Source organism: Corvus brachyrhynchos, unplaced genomic scaffold (assembly GCF_000691975.1).
Source record: "Corvus brachyrhynchos isolate BGI_N302 unplaced genomic scaffold, ASM69197v1 scaffold23, whole genome shotgun sequence".
Taxonomy (NCBI): domain Eukaryota; kingdom Metazoa; phylum Chordata; class Aves; order Passeriformes; family Corvidae; genus Corvus; species Corvus brachyrhynchos.
In genome coordinates, this window is record NW_008238983.1 from 7,607,002 (window position 1) to 7,627,850 (window position 20,849).

Genomic DNA, 20,849 nt, shown 5'->3' on the forward strand with positions numbered 1-20,849 from the left:
GCAGGAGGCCAAAAAAGCTCACAAGGCAAATTCTGCTTCCTTCACCAGATCTGAGCGTATGAGAAAAGCACAAATCCATACACTTATTTTCATTGTGTCATTAGGGAAATTAATTTTTCAATCATGCAAACTGGAACTCAGAAGTTCAACGAAGAGCCCAGTGTCTAGGTCTTCATATGCACACAGAAAACACTCCTTTTCAATGGACTAAAGTGAACTTCAGTTGGATTGGAAAACGAAAAGCCCAGAAAAGTAAGTGACAAAGAAACAGCATGCCTGGAAACTTGTTGAATTGTTACACAATATTTACACACTTATTGCTAGGAATATTTGTCACACTGGACGCAGTCAACTCAACTCCCCTCCCCAAAATAATTTGCTACTTCTTTACCTTCTTTAGTTCATTTTAGTGCCATAAATCAGGCACAAAAATTGAGATAATTGAGATATTTTGCTACTAGGAAAGGTTACCTTTGCTGTAAGATTATTTCAACTGTTTTCCCTTTGTGCTGACATTGCCTACAAGTAATTTCCACTCCCGCTCCCAGTTTCTCCAAGCAAACCAAGTGAAAGACTGGAAGAAAACGAAGATACAACTTTGACAGTCAAGCAAATGCCATGGGCAATTCATTTAGAGACTTTGAGGATATTTTAGTAGTATGCTACACAAGACACAACCAGTGTATGAGAGAGGCATCCTGCTGCTGAGCACACACCCTCCATCTCCGTACTGATCTCAATAGAAAGCCTTCATAAAAGAAGGCACCACCCAGAAATGGATACAGTAACCACAATTTAGTGACCAGCAGAAGAATAACAAGTTTCACAGACAGATGGTGTTTTTAGCACACCAAGCTTTTCTCCCCATCGCATCTCCTGCCGTCACACCAATGTTCAGGCGTTTCAGGGAAGTGTACAAAGGCAGCCCCTTAAGTAACACTGACTCTACAGCTCTGTGATTGTGACAGCACAAATTAGGGCTAAGCAAGATACAGCCAGAAATGCATTCAACAAACATGCCCAAACCTGGATTTGGGCAGAGTTTTTTAATTAAGTACATTTTTGATGAATTTGATCGTTACACATAAACATCCCTGTCAAGCTTTTACTCAGCCCAGCACAGGCCTGCTCTGATCTCACAACCTACAAAATAGCAACCACAGGCCTGTATTTTCCCAGTGTGTCTGCAAGGGAGAGAGGCACAAATGTTTAGCTGAAGAACCCAAGAAACAAAGTCTGATGGCTTGCTCAAGATCACCCAGTTGAGCTGCAGAGAGATCAAAACCATCTTCTCACACCATGGAGGAAAAACCTATAGTACCCAGCTCCTTCCGTCTTCCTTTTCTGCATCTTGTTTTACTTAGAAACTCACTATTTCAGCAAATGAAAGCAAAGAACATTTTCCCCAAGGCTTCTGAGTCCGTGCTATGGCTATGTGGTCCTAACACAGGGATTTGTGTATTTATGAGCAAGAACAGTATCTTCATGCTGAGTGGGTTTTGCAGACGCCCTGTTCCCTTTGACACCTCCTAACACCCCCCCTGGCAGCTATTGCAAATAATTGCATCGAGGAGTGTTATTTGGTAAGTGTCTGGTATATGCTGGTATTTCATAAATGAGATTTACAGCTGGAGAGAAAAAACCCACAACACCAGCAGCAGCCAGGCTCCTGCAGACAAGCACTGACTCCACAGGCTCTTAGGCAACAGTCCCCGAGATTAATTTTCGCAAGGACTTACCATATGTTTGACCACCCTCACATTATCACCAAAACCAGGGACAGTGCCTGAAGTCAAACATGTGCAGAAGTTGTGGCAAACCCAGAGCCTTTACTTTTTCCTCTTTTTTTTGAGATTTTAATACAAGAATGTTTCTAATATAAAAGAACATACACTTTTTTCCAAGTGCTGGATGCATCTTTTACTATTACATGTATTTGATATTGTCAGTTCCTTTCCTTTTTTTTACTTCTTCATTCCCTTTGGGCTTTTGGTTGGTTGATTGTTGTTTGTTTGTTTTACACAAACCAGAACAAAAAGGAAAACAAAATGATATAAATAAAAAACCAGAACAAACACTTATTTCTATTCCACGAAAGAGAATTAAAATCAAAAGCAAAAAGTTGAAATTATATAACATCTGCTTTAAACAATTTTTAGTCCTGTGGGAATGAGTACCTTCTGTAAGACATAGCATATTTGGAGAACATACATTTTTAGTCAATTATTGTTGAAAACACCTTAAAATTTCTGTAGGGTTACAGTCTTCCTTAGTTTCCATTTTTACTTTAGCATAGAAAAGCTTTTCATACTCCATGATTCTCCTTCCCTTCCCCTGGTGAGCAATACACCAAGCTAATACGGCTAATCTCCACTCCTTTTGGATCAGAAGTGGCATTCCTTCATCACTCCTGGGCACTGTGAATAATCAATACCTTAGACATTCCATGTGCATAATGAATTACTAATATGTGTTTTTTAACTTAGACCTTGAGTTTAAAAAGGCCTGACCTTCTGTTTTATGTGTATGCTCCGTGCTTTCTTTGTGCTCGCTTAATTCTCTCATTAGTGTAGCAGTTCCAGATGTGCATCCTGTATTTCCTTTCCCTTCAGTCCTGAAGCTACATCACGTGAAACTTGCTCCCTCCATCCTTGGGGCATGGACTTCCAGACAGACACATACACATACATACACATGCACCGTGCCTCCCCACCACAAAGTATTGTGGAAAAAGACTGTAGTGTTGTCATTGTGTTTAAAAAAGGGAGTCGTGAGCACATTACTGGTCTGCTGAGCCTGTAATGCAATAGGCTCTCAGACAGGAATTTTTCTGGTAGCTCAGCTGAACTCCATACAGAGGTATTCCTGCTTACTGTTTGCTGTACACCCCTAAGGGGAAACGAGAAAAAAAATAGCAGGTGAGTCCAGAAGCCAGGAAAAACTTGGAAAGCTTTTTGTTAGCATTTAAAACTTCAGCAAAACACTTGTTCTACTGTACATTTTCCAGACTTTTCTAATGTTGGGAGGGGCTTCCTATAGCACTATCTCAACCTCTAGGAGTTTCCTTCGAATTTTGTTCTTCGCCAGGTACTGACCGCTAGCCAGCAGGCTGGGGCAGTCTGAGAAAGAGCAACTTAATGATGGTGAAACATTAGTAAACACAACCTTGCAAGTACAAATGAAGCTGCTGATTACAGTTCTCAAAACACATCTTTACACATACACATGCCCTATACAAGCATTTCTCTTGTAAACTCAATTGTTTACAAGCCTGAAATGCAACTTTAATTTTGCTGATTTTAGAAAGTAAAAGCAAATTAGAAAGCAGTCCTGCACTTCCCTCCCTACAACCTCTTTTGCCCCTTTGCCTCCAATCTTCTGTACAAGATGCCTTTTATTAAAGCTTTGATCAAGCTCTGAAAGTTGTTTGTTGATGTAAGACAAAATTTCTTAACAATCTTTAAAGAAATCTCAAAAGATGCGTGCCAGAAACAGAACCATAAAAGCTGACACAGAGGGAGAAAATGCACTAGAGGGAGTTTTCTTATTCCATTAGAAATCTGGTTTATTTCAAAGGATTCTTTCTCCCCAGTTTGTTTCCCAATTAATACATACATCTGGGAACAAAAAGCCTTTAAATATATAAGATTTAAGCCAAGATCTAGTCTCCATTCTTTCTGGCATTGACAATAATATGCAGTCTCTGATTTCAGAACCAGAGAGAGAAAACAGTGTTGTATTTCCATTACTCCAGCAATGCACACTAACACAGGACACTCAATGTCCAGATCCCAGCATGGACTTTTTAAGATTGAACCACTTTCCATGCTTGAGGCATGACTCCATTCATCCACACCTTTCACTGTGGTAATGTGAATGAGGTTTTTTTTTTTAAGTGAATAGTATACTGAGCTCTTCAAGCTAAGAAAATTAAAATGAAAATTTTGCAAAAATCAATCAAACTTCAGATTCTTATCTGACAACTAAAAAGGATCCTCCATGTTGATCTACTGTCACCACTGGCATTTTTAGCAAAACTAAGGCAAGAAATAAACCATACTGTGTTCAAGCTCTGAAAAGTCAGTATACCTGAGAAAGATAAAAAGCAATTGTCATGTTTGTAAACATTAGATGCAGAGTAATGTGTGCAAGAAGCATTTACAGAGTGCCAAAACGTCACTGACTTAGCGTCTCTTCAGTAAGTGTTGCATAGATATTACATATTTTACTAACTGTAGTGTGGGTACAGACTTCACATTTTTACCACAATACCATCAACTTCAGGCATGCCAAGTAAGTACTTCTTTTACAGAGACTGGGAAAAGTGGGAACTTAATGGTTGTAGCAGCTACAGTCAATGGTGCAAAGGCTTCTACAGAGGCTTCTACAGGGGGTACAATATGGGCTGATTCAAGAAGAGACTTGTAAATTTGACAGACAGATTTCAAATATGGCTGTGTGCCCTTAGAGGAGAGTAGGAAAAGGAGTTAGCTAGGACAGCAGGGTACAACACAGCCATTTTCTTTCCAAGGCCCTGGGTATGGACAAAGTTCCAGAAAAAGTGATACCTACAAAAAAATAAAGAACGTCTTCCACATCGCAAACATCCTCAGGCATTTCTCTCAGGATGAGTTACCCTACTGACCTCGGTTCCTCCCAGTCCCAGGAGGCTGGGAGGAACTGGAGAGTCTGAGATAGCAAAAAGGCAGCTGGAACAAAACTCACATGCAAACTTGTGTGGGGCTGCAGCAGTCAAGAATGCCAGAAGGAAAGGGTTGCCCAGTGGAGATACCTACATGATTTTGTAGCCTTTTACAATGAAGAACATACAGAATGAGAAATAAAGTTGGACGAGCTCTCTCATCTCTCTCCAAGAACACTAAGTACACTTAAACTACCTCTGATGTGCATGTCTGCCCTGTTTTTAACTGCTAGGGGCAGCTATTACTCAGCTCACTGAGGTGCCTGTTCCAGTCTTGTCACTGTATCAAGTTTCTAAGTTTTTCCTCTTATTTGGCTCGCATAAGGAGCTATTTCTTGCCCCCTCTTCTCATGCTTGTGAAAAATGAGGTCTTCACTCTCCCTGTAAGGATTTCTTACATGCATTTGCCTCTCTTTTTATTAGTCATGTTACTAATATTCCCAGTTTCTTCTATCTTTTCCTTTACATTTTCTCCACTCTGTGTGTTTTTCTCTTAAAGCACAATGCTCCAAACACCACCCAACCTCACCAGCAGTGGTGAAAGTAGAGTCCTGTGCACCCATATTTCATGGAAACCACATTTTCAACCGTCCAGATATCAACAGTCTCAGAAGGCTGATGTATTTTCACTATGTGACTCAATATATTGCCCGGATTCCCATGTGCCATACAGTACCTGGACATTTATTTTTTTCCTCAGTGTTCTTAGAGAATGCTATGTTTTCTCTCTCCTTAATCTACTTTTTCAAGAGTATTTTGAGTACTGAGCAAGCTTCTCAAATTGTGCTAGTTTTCAGTTTTCCAAATATACTGCAGCTCCAATGTTGTGAATTTTAACCCATTTCTCTCTATATTGGTAATTTTGTGTCTCAATTCACTTCAAACAGGTGGTTCCTAAAGAGAAATGGAAAGTCTGGCAACCTGTTAGCAAATATTGTAAGGCATCCCAGATGAGATCAGCTCAGCTGGTCAGAGCATGGTGCTGGTAACACCAAGGTTGTGGATTTAATCCCTGTGTGGGCCATTCACTTAAGAGTTGGACTTGATGATCCTTGTGGGTCCCTTCCAAATAAGATATTCTGTGATTCCTAAAGGGTTCCTCCTGAAACATCATCACAGTTGACAAATGCTCAGAGTGATAACTACACAAAATACTATTCCCCTCCAGTGGCCACCTTATCATGATTTCATTTACTGCGGCTTGTTTCCAATACATACATGCGAAAGTCCTAATAAACCTGCGATGGGTTATAGCTACTGCTTCCCTCTCACCAGACCTCTTATTTTTGCCAAACAGAAAATTAAATTGAAAACTGAGGTCAAAGGAACAAAAACACTTTGGCAAAGGTGAAAACTAATTTCTTAATCCTGTGTGATGCTGCTGGTCATGCAATTCTCATTTTGAGAGCAAAGTCCTGCGGCAAAGCTCAATTTGTCAGTGTAAGAATGAGCAACCTTGGAGCTCACAGAGTAATCGCATCCACATGGTCTTGGAAGGAACAGTTCCACAGAACTTGAAATAACCTTTCATGGTTTTTAAAAACCTCCCTTAGAATGTCATAAGAAACTGTACCTATTGTATAAGACTAGAGGCATTGTGGAACAGGGATATGTTAACTTCAATCTGAAGCCATTTCATAGTAGTTTCTGTGTGACACTTTACACCTTGGATTATACTGGTGTAACTTCCCTGTGATGTTGAGCTCCAGTTTTCTTTAGCCTATAAACTCCTCTACATATACTTGGAGACCTGATCTTGCATTCCTGGCATACTCACAATAGATGCTTAAAGTCAAACAGCATTGCAAGTGAAGTAATCATTATAGTTTTATTAAGCAAGTAATTCTTCCTTACAATGTATTTGTTGAAAGCTGGAACTAATTTCCCCCCTACTGACTTTGTCCCCTGCCACTTGGCAGGAATTAATTTTATCCCCATATTTTTGAACAGAGCTAAAAATACAAAGACTGAGGGGGAGGAAAAGTAAAAAAGTGATTCACAATTAGTTTAGGAAGTTAAAGCATCTTAATTTTGCCTTCAGTACCACTGATGATACTAGCCCATCAGCTGTGAGTAAAGGGTTTCACAGTGCATCATTGTTAGGAATTACATAGAGATGGATTAGAAGGTGCATTTTTTCCATGTTCACTAAATACATATCCCAAAATGAATTCCACACATGCTTAAGTACTAGCTCTCCTTAAATCCTTCAGGTCAGATGCTCTCACAACTCGTTATGGTATGCCAGGGAGCTCCTCCAGCTGAGCTAGTTTATATTTACATTAGCAAGGAGTGCAGCCCAGAAAGAGGAGTTTTGTGAAGCAAAACTAATATTGCTGAAAACCCAACATCCACAGGCCTGGGAAAGGGGTGTTATTGTTTTGCCAATATTTAATTTAATCCCCAACCCTGAATGCTCAGTAGGGGTTGCCTTTGGTGCTTTAGGTGTACTGCCAGAACATATTTTTTGGCTTTAGTTTTGCCTGAGTGTAACTGGGTTCATATACCTTGTGGTGGTTACTAAAACAGAGTAAGAAGGAGAGGCATTTCACAAGTGAGCTTTGGGCTTGAGCAAAATTGCTAATGTAGATAAATCCACCAGATAGAAGAAGCCCCTGTCTACCTCCTCCAAATCATGAGTTATTATCTCCCAACCTATTCCATACCACTTTGAGGAGAGGCATCCTGTGCCCTGCTGGATTTTCAGGGCTGGATTATCAATGGACTGGACACGCTGCATTTCATCGTCCCCCATTTTCAGGATTATCACACCTATTGGGATCCATGCTGTTCAATGCATTGCTCAGAAATGTGCAAACCAAATGTAGTTAAAATGAAAATAAGCATTTGACAAGATGCTTATAAATAAGCATCTTCAACATACTTCGTTATAAAGGTTTAAATAAGGCAACAAAAAGCCTGCCATCATCTCTCTCTCTTCTCCTCCTAAATTTGACAGTCTTAATTAACCCATGAACCCCATCCTGGTGAATACAAAAACCCTTCCCAATTTATCCAGAGAATGACTTGTTTCAGTGAAACAGGCTTACAACTATATCCTGCCTTTTCTTTGAGTTACTCTAACATGCTCCGAGGTAAAAATTTTGTTGAGATAAAACATTTTTCCACCTGACTGGACAACATTTACATTACTGTGTTCTACTTTTAAAATCTATTGCTCTTTATCTTTCATTTAATACCAAGTTTACACTAATGTAGAGAAGATGAGTGCACACTGCTTTATAGTGGCTCTCAAGCTACACATGCATGACCAGTCACTTAGAGTAACAGAGATGGGAGAAACAGATCCTACTCTGTTTTTGAGTGATAACCATTAAGTTTTTGTCGATGTAAATGTATCTTTGCAGGCTATATAGAAAACTGGAACAACTGCTTAATGCCTCCCAACTTCAAAATGCAGAAATCCAGTCAGCTGCTCCAGACAATTGTAGCTGTTCCACTATTTCACCTTTTAAAAATAGGAGAATTTGGAATAAAAGATGTACCAGTTTAGATTACTACAGAACTTCAAGACAAGTTGCTGGAATAAATTTATGGGAGAGAATCCCCAGTTCATGTGGATCAAAACCACAGGGACCTGCAGAACCTGAAGCGTAGTTCTGGCAGATGTGTGTAACTCTAAACCGAAAATAATGTACAAAACAGAGGAATGTTTGCCTCTGGGAAAAGCTGACAATATAGTCACTTTGTTGTGTAATCAAGAGGACTTCCATCCAGTTGGTAGCAAATGCTGCAGTAGGCAAATAATTCCCCCAAGAACGGCTGTTTCCAGCATATTCACCATAAACAAATTATTTGTGTAAAAGAACATTGTTTTTCATAATCAACTGTTGGCATTTTAAAAGCATGCGACTCACAGAAATTACTGACTTTCAAATTAACAGGGGATCCAGGATTTGACCTTCAAAATTGGAGAAACAAATGGTAAGCAGTATGCTAAACAGAAGAATATATGGTAATGAGAGATTTAAAGCCATGAAATTGTGCTTCTCTCTTATCACTCAAGTTTAGATCACAGAATCATAGAATGGTGATGGGTTGAAAGGGACTTAAAGATCATCTAGATCCAATCCTCCTGCTGTGGGAGGGATGACTTCTACTAGACCAGATTGCTCAGAGCTCCACCCAGCCTGGCCGGGAACACGTCCAGGGATGGGACATCAACAGCTTCTCTGGGCAACCTGTTCCATTGCCTCACCACCCTCACAGTAAAGAATTTCTTCCCTATGTGTAATTTAAACATACTCTTTTTTCACTTCGAAGCCATTTCCGCTTGTCCTGTCTCTACACGCTCTTGTTAATAGTCTCTCTCCAGATGCTAATGAAGCATTAAATCAGTGTAATTTAGAATAGTACAAATATCCTTCCTAAAATAAATTCAGGTTTTGAAAACATAGTCTTTGCTGATAATTTGGAAAAGATAAACCTGCAAATTATAGGACAGAGTTGTACACAGCACAAGAAGAGGCCTCGATTAAAAATAAGAAAACAAACCCAAAACCCAATTGGTAAAGCCAATCCCAACTCAGCTTGGTTCAGCCCAGTTCGCTATGGACCGTCCATGAGATACCTGCAAGTGCCCACTTGGTGTCCCAGCTGATGAGTCATGTGTCAGAACAGTAGACACATCCCTCTATCAGCTGAACTACCAGTACGTGAGTGATAATGAAACAGCAACAAAAAATGCAGCCAACAGACAAGAGAACATAATCTTCATCTAAAAAACTGCTTAGCAAGTTACCATGTCACTGCTCACTCCAGGGTGAGGTTGGTGAGCTCTTTTCAATCCCGTAGGAGAATTACACTGAGGCAGTAACAGTTTTCCTGACTTTACAAATGAGATGTGTTTACTCCCAGACTCATGCTTTTGCAGCCTAGGAGCCCTGCCTGCATCCATCTGTAGGATACCCATGGATTACAGAACATCAGTAGAACTGTGCAAAGTGCAACTAAAGGCTGTCATGCAACACCTGATCCTGATCAGCTCAGATCCATTTACCTTAGTTTTCAAAGTTTATTTTCTTTTCCAGGAATGAGATTCCTCCAAAAGCACCTGCTAGTATCCTGGCAAGCACTCTCATGTTTTGAGGGCAAATACCTCGTTTCTAGGGTTGCATCCCTCCTCCCTTCTGACACATGGCCAAACTGAGAAAAACAAAGCTGGTCTCCAGGGCTTTTTGAAGGAAGGGTAGAAAACTTCACTTAATCCTCAGTTTTGCATTTCTTACAAACCCATAGTGTTGCCACTACACGTACACACAAAGGAATGCATTCAGCAAAGAGCTGGCCAAAGCCAATTGCCCAACGAATCACCTTTGGGACCTGGGTGAGAGGAACACTGTGGAGAGGCTGAAAGAAAAGAAGCATAGGCCTCCGGAGCAGAAACCCATGACAGCAGCTCAATCTAACTTATCCAGCATCTCTCCAACAAAGATACATAAACCGAGGTTTTTCATAATAAACACGTCATGTTATGAGAGCCCTGGAGTGACAGCGAGCAGTCCCCTCTTGTTACAAATACACACAATACACACACAGCAATGCACTGAGCAAGCATGTAGTGCTTATTCAGAACCACAAGGATTAAAATTTTGTTTATGGGAAATTGGGGAGTTAAGCTGGGAAAGAGACATGGCCACTGGCAGCTTTCTTCTACTAGAAAAATGTAACTGGCTCAAGCCCAACTGCACTAAGTTACATGGATTCCTGACCACCAGTGTGAAGCAGTCCCAGATTGTGTCAAAACAGATGGTACTTATGACTGCAAAAGCATTCAGAGGGCATTAGCCACCCTCTGAAATGCAGCCCTGCCGTCTGAGGTCCCAATTGCTGTGTCTGTGACTTGTGCTGTATAAATTGCAGATCGCTATTTATGCGCAGCAGCATATGGTAATCTGACATTTGAGGAGTATCAGATGTACATACATGCAAGTAAATCAAGAATTCAGCACTCAGTATTTATGGCAACTTCAATAACTTCCCAGTCTACTGAACTCCACAATAAATAACTGCTTTATTGTGCCTAAAATATGAACTGACTGTAATTATTCCTTTCCAATTCATTGTGATTTCAATTTACCGAATGAGATAAACAAAATTGTTCACTGACTCTTTTAATGTCATTCTGATTTCATTAACTCAAAATCAATGTGCAAAAAAAGAAAATGTGATGTTTACGTCTACACAATTGTTGAGTTATTATTCAAAGCAAGAACTCTGGCCCTATCTAAGTTTTCTAGTCTCTTGCATGTTAACCTAAGCTAATTATTTAAAACATCATCACTAGCTCTATACAGAATTTTACATTTATCCTCAGATTTATTATCTCAGATTTATGACCAGCTTATGGCAGTATCTCAGGGAGTAGACTTAAAAGACAGGACAGCAGAAAAAGCAGCATTTGGAATCAAGAAGTATTAGACATCTTGACAAAGAAAGAGGAAGATGAAGAGAAAGGCCCTTATTTTCACAAAGCCCAAGAAAAATGGGAACCTGTCAGGGTGGTCTCATGAATATGTATATACACCTGATAGGAAGTTGTACAGGAGTCCCTTCTAAATATAATTAGTCTGTGTTTACCAATTGAGTAATTCAACAATGCTCCTCTTTTTAAGGCCTTGCACAGATGAGCAAACTCTGCCTAATTAAGGCAAATCAAACCCTTGTGAAAACGTCATAATAAACGTGCTAATTCCCAAACTCCGAGTGGAAAGGTTAAGTGATCTTGACCTGTGCCGCTGAAGAGCAAGAAGGATATGCTAATATGTACCATTATCTCCAGCATATGTAGATAGAGGACAGAGGCGACAGAAAGGTTACTGTGCTTGCAGAGCTACGTAAGAGGAGCAGTAGCCAAGTTTGACTAAGAGAAAACTTTGTAGTTGAGGGTTAAAAATTATGACACAGTACACAAATAAGTCAAGGCACAGGCCAACTCAGTTAGGATTGACATCTAGAGCTTTCTAGGAAGCAGCAAGATTAAAAAAAACCAAACCAAAACACATCAATAGAGGAATTAATCTATCAAGAAAATTCTGCTTTAAGCTGTTGTTTATACAGGATGACCCAAGAACTTTCCCACCCTTTATCATCAGCCAGCTCTGGTTTTTTAGCCATCCTGGTCTTCCTGAAACAGAGAAGTAAAACTGTTACTGAGAGAATTTGTCAGGGGGGTGAAAAATGAAGGAGTAACTGATGCTTATTTTCTTCATTGTCACAGATACATATTTTGGGCTGAGAAGCAATGCCCTTGCTACAGCTTGTTCCAAGTTATTTCAGTATTCACTTTTACAGATATTGTACTCTATGCATAAAATACAGACCATTCTCCATTTTGGGAGGAAAGAGGATGAAGTTCGCTGCAATGCACATGATCCACAGGAGCATATTAAACTCTGCTCATGCGGACTTTGATACATCTCCTGAACTTCAGTGAAAATTCCTCAAGATGGTCTTTTTTTTTCTCACCAAAGTTATACCAAAGATCCTTTTAACTTATAACTTGAGCCTGAGACTCAGCATTCACTGGCCTCAGTTATGAGACTCCTGAGCAGCACACTCCACTGCCAGTTTTCCTCCTTGGTGTAGAAAAATTAGTATGTGCTCTCCTTTACGTAGAGTTGAGGCTTTCTTGGTGGGACGCATTGTGCTAAGCTTGGAGACAAGGACTATCAGAACTACTGAACTGGTACTGAAATCCCAGTGAATTCACCCTCAGACCACCTCCAGCTGAACTGACACTTATCCCTATAAGACCTGCTTCAGAAGAGAGGCTGACGAACACAAAGTTATACACTTTCAGAGAGAGAAAAGCAGTGTCCAACTTCTGTACTACTGTTATATTTAAGGAGTGAAGTGATGACAAGGTTGTATTTGCAGGATGTGTGATGTAAATTAAGGTACACATCATAAGGCCTGGATTCTAGAAAAGACATTTAACACTGTGCTGTAGTGTCACTAGGTACTGAGGCTTCAAATGGAGAAATTATAGTAATGACTTACTTCATCGTCTCCTTCCTAATTGCACAAGACTTCAAGCAGAACAGTAATTAAAAAAAAAGAATTATAAAAATGTATTCCTAGCATTCTTCAGTATAATTTGGAAATACGGAATACAGCCAATAAAGAGATCACAAAGTCGCATTTAAAAACTTTTAATGAGAAGGTAAAAAATTTTTATTAGGAAACATTTAGAAGCACGTAGTGACTTCACATTTTCCAGCTCACTGAATTTACAAGCAAAGAGGCTGATGCTGCAGTTCCAAGTAGTTCGGATGTGCAGCGTACCAGAGGCTACTGTAAGTTCAAAGCAGCCAGCATCTCACAGGATCACAACTCCTCTCACTACACACTAAATCTGAAACACTGCCAGGTTAGTTCACTCTCTCTCTTCTATTTGTGGCAAAGAGACTTTTAAAACATCAGTAACTGGCTGGAAAGTGTTGCCCTCATTTCATTGTACTAAATTACACTCCACTCATGTTGTATTCATGACTATTTATAGCATGAACCATGTGTAGGAACATGACACTGCAGAAGTGTCACCATGAGAAACGCTAAAGTAAGAAGTGAGATGAAATTACAAACACTGGGCCACTAATCTGCTATAATCCAGTTATACATTTACTTGCTCTGTCATTTTGATTCCATTTACAGAACACATGAGCTGCATGCAAGGCAGTGATGCTACTGGTATTACACAAAATTCAGGAAAATACTTGTGTAGCCCTGAGGGTGACTCAAAAACTAGTACAAAATGTTGAAATTTTCACTATTTAATATCTTATCCAGTCTGGGAGACAGAAAAATCTGTTGCCAATTCCTGATCACCCTTAAGTTTGTGGGAATAGGTGTCTATCACAAGACATCCCTCTTGTTCAGTTTGGACTGACTGTTTTGACATGATACATGGAAGGAAACAGAGGTGGCAAAAGCACTGAAGTAGAACATTTTCAGTGACAGGAGTGCATGTAGCTGCTTATGTCTACAGAGATCTCTCTATACTAGAGTACTGAGGTCCTTCCATTTGAATCTCAGGAATTAAAATTCTCCCTAGGACCACCTCCATAACACATGAAATGGGTCTTTTGTTCACTACCTGCTGAAATGGGACGTCTGTACATCAACCTGGAGATGGAAAACAATCTCTCCACCAAGCTGCTTCTCATGTGACTTTTGCAGTACCTGAATTCTACCACTGCAGCATCAGGCTGTGATTTAACTCATCAAATCCTGGCACAAAAGTAGCTCATACCTTACAGAAGGTGTCTATTCATGAGGGCTGAAGAGCAGAGTGCAAGGACTGACTCTACAGTTCATATGGAGCATCATCTCTTATTGAACAAACCCTGATCTTCACCATCCCACCTTTTTAAGGAAAGACCTCACAAAGCTTTGAGTTTACTGAAATGGTGTTACAAACACATATGCTGCTGAAACGATATTTGACTCACAAGGCTTTTATGTTTAATGGCCTCAGCTGATTAGAAGTCTCTATTCCATAAGCTCTGGAAGGCAGCAATACATTCTCAAGTGATCTGCTATGTTATAAACCAGCCAGAAGCCATTTGAACACCACAACTAGAAAAGGCTTCAGAGAGGCACACAATGCCTCCAGCCATGAGGGTTGACCATTAGGCATGGACATCAGCTCTTCCTTGCTCCAAAACACAGGTGGGATGCCTGCCCTGGGACTGAGCCCTGGCTCCTGCACACTCCAGTGAAGCAGTCACTTCTCTTCATTACTTTCTGTATCTACAGCACTCACCAGTGATGCTACTGAGTCTTCTTTACAGACTATAATAAGTTTCATGCAAGGGAAGCCATATCTGGGGAACAGTTCAGGCAGAATAAGTTATTTTAGCTGAGATTACAGCTGGCAGAGCCTTCCCCTTAGGCAAATTGCCTTGTAACACAACAAAGCCTCATCTGTCTGTAGTACATTGCAGCAAGCTTGCCAGCTTTTCTCTGAACAGATATTTGCTCCTTGATGGGAATTCAGATTTTTGTTTATAGAAAAACTCCAAACTCTCAAGAGCAAAAAGCAATGTCACCACACTTGAACTACATTTAGCAGCCTTGCTGTACACAAAGGTATGGGTGGGGGCTATGCTTCTATGCCCTGCCTATGCAGCAGAAGATTACTGATGATAACAAGGTGAGATCTAGGAACAGATGATGATTTCATGGCCCAACCTTGGCAAATGGTCTGGGACACCACCATTTAAGACAGGAACATGAGTGAACCATTGGTGGTGCGCAGGTGTTAAAAGGGCATAAAATCAGTGTGTGCTTCCCAATACTGATCATGTTAAAATGCATGAAAACTGTCATCTCTAACCAGTCACCTTAAGAATGAAGAAAATCATCAGCCAGACAGAGCAGCCTCCTAGTAAGAGGCCAGGAGCTGCCTGCTTTCAGGAAAGCTGCTGCAGGCAAAGAGCCACAGATCATGGGGTACACCCGAGCTCGTGGATGCTGCCTCACCAGCTGCAGGGAGCAGCACTGGGTCCCAGAAGGTGATAGCACCCACATCTCCTGCAGGATATGGGCGTCCTTCAGCTGCGGAAGGGGGGGAGACTGTAACCCCCACATGCTGGTGGAGTATGTGTGTGAACTTGTGGAAGAGAGTCTCTAACTTCTGGAGATTAGTTAAAGCTGTTTAAGAGCCTATTAACATTAATTCAGTGTTCAGTGCTGTAATTTATCTGTGGCATTACTGGTACTGATCCCAAATGAGCAGTTCATTGACTACTGATTAAATCCATGCCATTATTAAACTGCTTTGATCCTCATTTTAGTTTAAGCTATGTGAACTGAATAGCACTCTACTGCAGCACATGTGATTCATCACTCGCTGCTGTTTGTTTCTGTTATACTTTTAAGGATGGGAAAACTGATTTATATCAGGTGTTGACAAGAATTTCAAAATAAAGCTAGGGATTAAAGAGTGTTGTTTAACCAGCTGCAACAAGCCATTGCTTAGAAAAGGTGTGGACAAACTCCAAAAGCAACCTAGATGTCACTGTGGATTTGTGGAGCGCTGCTAGCGCTGCGTAGTGGAGCAACAGGGAGATGCTGAACACCTGCACTGAGGGATCATGTTCTGCCTTGGCAAGGACTGCAGCTGATTCAGACTCTGGTTTCTCCTGCAGGGAATCACAGCCTTGGTATAATCTAATTATCTCTCCATACATATATGTGCATTATTTCCATATATAGCTACATTTGGCTGTCCCTATAGGCAGTTTGCTATAATTACAGATGGCCAGAAATGAAACAGCGGCTTTGAATTTTTTTATTAAGTATGGAAAGTAATGGAAACCACAGAAGTGCTAGGACTGAAGAAAAGGCTTACCTTTTATTTATAGAAGGGTGTACCAGGGAAAATTTAATAATATACACGTAATGTAATTAGGAAACCAAATTAAAGACAATTAAATAATTTAAAACTTTTTTTCTAGGAAAAAGGATCAAATTCCTTATGAGTATATTCTAATCATACAATTAAACCAGAATTATTTTACCCTATTAACTTTCTCTCTTTTCTTCTTCTTTTGTGTTAAAATATGTAAGATCAGGAATTGGCATACTACAATAGATGAGTATATAAGTATGAAAAAAAGCCAAGCACACAGTGGCACAGCGGTAAGGACTATTTTTTAAGCTGGGTTAAATTTAGCTTATTATGCTAAAATTAATGAAAAATTAATTAGGCAAGCCACAGGATATAGCTTTACAATAAGGGGGACTTGCACAGGTTTCATCTGCTTTGTTTAAAATGAAGATGCTTCATGATATCACTGCTCAGAAAACAGATGGACACGAGCTGTAAGCTTTAAGACAAGCTACCATGGTATCGTAACTGTTAAGTTTACACTGCAAGGAAAACAGCTTTTAGTGTGTGTCCAGCAAATCCTTGTAACTCAGCCAGGCAATGGCCCTTCTCACTTTCCACTTACTTGGATCTGTATTAACTTATGAGAGGCACGACTGCAGTACTATAGTTTTTTTCAGGCTCATGCCAATGTTTTGATCAAATTCTCCCTTATTAAACACTTACTCTCCCCTTTCAGCAGAGTGGCAAAAGAACAGACCCGATAAACCATGAGAATGACTTTGGGTTGTACCAGGTCTTCAGGTGAGCTCCCATGCAGCCCATGAGATGATGCATCTTGGGGATGCACTAATGCTGGACCAGAACTCCTGACCATGGGAAACATGGAATGTGGCCCAGAGCTGGGGATAGCTGCAGCTGTGGGAGACATGCTGGGGAAATGGGAGCCTTTCCCAAATGATGGGAAGCACCATGGTTTCAGAGGATATGTGCACTGAGCTGTTGTCAGCTAAGATGGTGTAAAAAGTGCTGCCGTTTCACTCTTTTCCCTTTTTTGCACCCTCTGTTAAAATCCATAACTCCACTGCACAATATGATGTCAAAAATGTCATACAGATAATGATGAGTGGAGCCAGAGGATGAAGCCAGACGTTTATTCTTCTGTTTTAACCAATATAAACTGGATTAGGAAATTCAGTTTATATTTAATTGTATATTTTAAAATAAGCCATAATAACTTTTGCACTAACATACAAGGAATTCAGAAGCTGTTGGATGTCTTGGCAACCTTGATGTAAATTCGTATTCTGCTTCTTTTAAAAGACTGTGTCCAAAAGAAACACTGCATCAAAAGTATTGTTGAGACTTTCCTCAGCACATGTTTTGACATCTAGGCAAATCTTCTGAGTCAGGGCGGTTGAGAAGCTCATGCAACAGACCTGATGCTGCTGCATCTGACAGATTCACTACTGGGAGAAAGTAAATTGCCTGTCTTCTTTTGACAGCTGAACAGGGGACCTCAGCCACTTGGCTTTGTGCTCCCCATCCCCTCCAAGCTGTCCAGCTTCAGCACGTGGCCAGCCAGGGCATGCAGCAGGGCTGAGCAGCATCCTCTGCAGCTGACACTGAGGTGCTCCTGGTGACATGGACAGAGCACTGCAGGAATTTCAGGGCACTTTGGGACATCCATGCTCTCAAAGCAGCTGACAGGCACCTAAACCACATCAGTCACCTGTGAGCATGCCACAGTATTACCTGTCCCCTGCTCTCCTCCCCAAAGCACTGGCAGCTTACTTCTATCACATCTAATTAGGCACCAGGAGTCATTTAGCGGCCTGAGGGGCAGATCTCAGACAGCAAACCCAACCTGGTTAGAGAACAGGTCTGCTTCCTTGCAATTGCACATTCTGGTACCAGAGCATCAAAGGCAAGTGGGGTTCACAGAGAGGCATAAAGATTTCTTTCTTCACAGGAATATTACACTTAGGCATGACCACGTGGTGCCACCAACCTGTGTTAGGCATCCCACGAAGACCATGCAGAATATGACATTATGCAACACAGGTGGCTCAGGAAAGAAGCTAATGCATGGTACAACAAAATCTTCATTAACACCTCAAGTTAGAGGTGGTAGCAGTCTTGAAATACAACCCTCTGGACACCCCACCATGCACAGTGTGGAATCACCAGATTCTGGCATGCAGCCCTGAAAAACCTGGCAACCCTAAGGTTCATTATTTGAAACAGTTTACATCTTCAGTTCAAGTTTCGTTTACCTGTATCACAGAATATATCCAAGCTGAGATATGCTATGAGGATTCTCCTAGTAAGTCAATAATCACAACAAAAGTCTGTTTGACAGGAATACTGCTTCACATTCACTCTTATGAAATATTATGAAAAAAAAGTAAAAAAAAAAAAAAAAAAAGACAGAGCGAAATCAAAGCAGGTAAATTAACCAGCCTTCCCTAAGACATGGAGTTACCTACTGTTAGAGGCTGTGGTGAGGTTAAAGCCTTTGTCACTGGTTTCTACCATCTGGCCAATACATGACACATTTTAATTTTCTATATACTATTGATGCCTTTTCCTGGTCTTAAAATCAAGAGTCAAACATGGTTGGAAGGGAAAAAGGGATTTTACCTTGGTATTTATTTTAAGGATCCTTAGGGGCACTACATCCAGGTGGAATGCACCTCCATGCACACCTCCATGCACACCCCCAAAAGATACATTATAGATCTTACTAATTAGCATATCTATTGATGCCTTTTCCTGGTCTTAAAATCAAGAGTCATACACGGTTAGAAGGGGAAAAGGGATTTTACCTTGGTATTTATTCTTAAGGATCCTTAGGTGTACACGTCTAGGTCATATGCATCGAGATGCACCCCACCGAGTCTATCCCTGTGTCTCTCTCTCTGTGTCTCTGTGTCTCTCCCCCCCAGCATTGGGTATAATATTATAGGTCTTACTAATTAGCATATCTAATATCAAAGATTCCCCAGTGAGAGGCTCCACGGAGACCCCCCCCCCCAGCGACCCTCCCAAGGAACCTTCCCCTGGATGGTTCTATCTTGGTTTACAGAATGTGTTCTGGAGAGGACCTTGGGGTCTGGGGCACACTGATCCCTAGCTACGAAGCTTCTAAAATGTTTAGTCTCTTAGCTTGACAAACAAGTCCAAGAATGTAGGCAAAAAGCACTAGGAATACAGAAGTTGTAAAAAGGTATAACAGGGGTATAAAAGAAAAGGCAAAAATCTTCATGGCATCACTATCAAAGATTCCCCAATGAGAGGCTTGAATGAGGCCCCCACCCCAAGGAGCTTTCCCCTGGATGGTTCTATCTAAGTTTACAGAATGTGTTCTGGAGAGGACCTTGGGGTCTGGGGCACACTGATCCCTAACTACTACGCATCTAGGATGTTTAGTCTCCTAGCTTGACAAATAAGTCCAAGAATGTAGGCAAAAAGCACTAAGAATACAGAAGTTGTAAAAAGGCATAACAGGGGTATAAAAGAAAAGGCAAAAAATCTTCCTGGCATCATGTACTATAAACACATTCTAGATTTAGGCTTTTTACATGAACCTTCTACCTGCCAACCCCAAAACAGCATGTTGCACACCACAACAGAGAGTTGCCATCTGTGGGATGGTTTGCTTTTGCCTCTAACTGCTCTCAGCCACGACACCCTCCCACTCCCAGGACGCTCTGCAGAGGAACTCCCAGAGCTTGCTCCTCTGTGCAGATACCAGCACACAGCACAGCCCTGCTAGCAAGGAAACTTGGCAGAGGCTCACAAAATACACAACTTAGCAATCAAGGGCCTTGTTGAGTCGGACCTTTTATTGAACACAGCTCTGGCCCTTGTCTTCTCTCTCTGTTTATAAGGCTTACCAAGTATATAAACTATTGCTCTTAAATTATGAGGACCCACATTTATGAGAGCAATTATCCCTTGTTTAGAAAGGCTATTTGTCTTTCTCCTGTCTTGTACATGCCTCCCTGCCTCCTTTGCCCAAAACAAAGCAAAATGTTTGTATTTTTATTTGAGGGTGGGCTCCATCTGAAGTTCACTTAATGAGAGGAAATCTCTGCTATAACCATTGGATTGGGGGAGGAGCTGGAGGAGGAGATCTAGTCTTGCTTCAATTCAAATGAAAGTTAGGCAAGGGAATTGTCTGGAGGAATAGATAAAGTTTTTGCTTTTATACATCTACAAAATTAATTATAAGGTTGGGGCAGCTTGGCTTTAAAAACCACAGTACATATCAGATAGTAAGTACCTTGCTGTCAACTGTGTACTAGAGCAGGGTAGGGTTTGAACATGGGACTGGCCCTTCTGCAGTCTGTTCAGATGAGATGGAAAGTAAAAACTCACTGCTGGGGCTTTAAGAAGACCATGCTATCTCTGGAGAATGGATTAAATTATAACTTCCAAAAGACTAAAGTATGTCTTTGTAAGACTGCTCTATGCAGAATTAATACTGCCAACATAGCACACATTTGAGCTCTGCAAGTGAGCACACTTGGCTGTCTGACAGTGCTTCCCAGAGAGCTGTCAAGTACCAAGCATAGACAGACTTCCTTTAAGTTTCAGAAAAATGATCCCACATATCAGCTCTGTCATTCCTGTAACTTCAACAAGAATCTAAGACCTGAACAGTCCCATGGCCTGCAGCCTGGCAGCTATTACCCTGAGGACCTCTGCTCTTCCTTCCTCTCCAGAATTTGCAACACGTGCCCTCTGCTACAAAAGGCAACACCCAGACTGAGCCTTTGAAATTGT

General features: G+C 40.9%; 1 protein-coding gene across 1 annotated transcript in view; it reads right to left on the bottom strand.

The window, feature by feature from the left end:
* FBXL7 (F-box and leucine rich repeat protein 7) overlaps positions 1-20,849 on the bottom strand; it is a 288,381-nt gene that overhangs the window by 8,718 nt on the left and 258,814 nt on the right. The window lies entirely within an intron of this gene.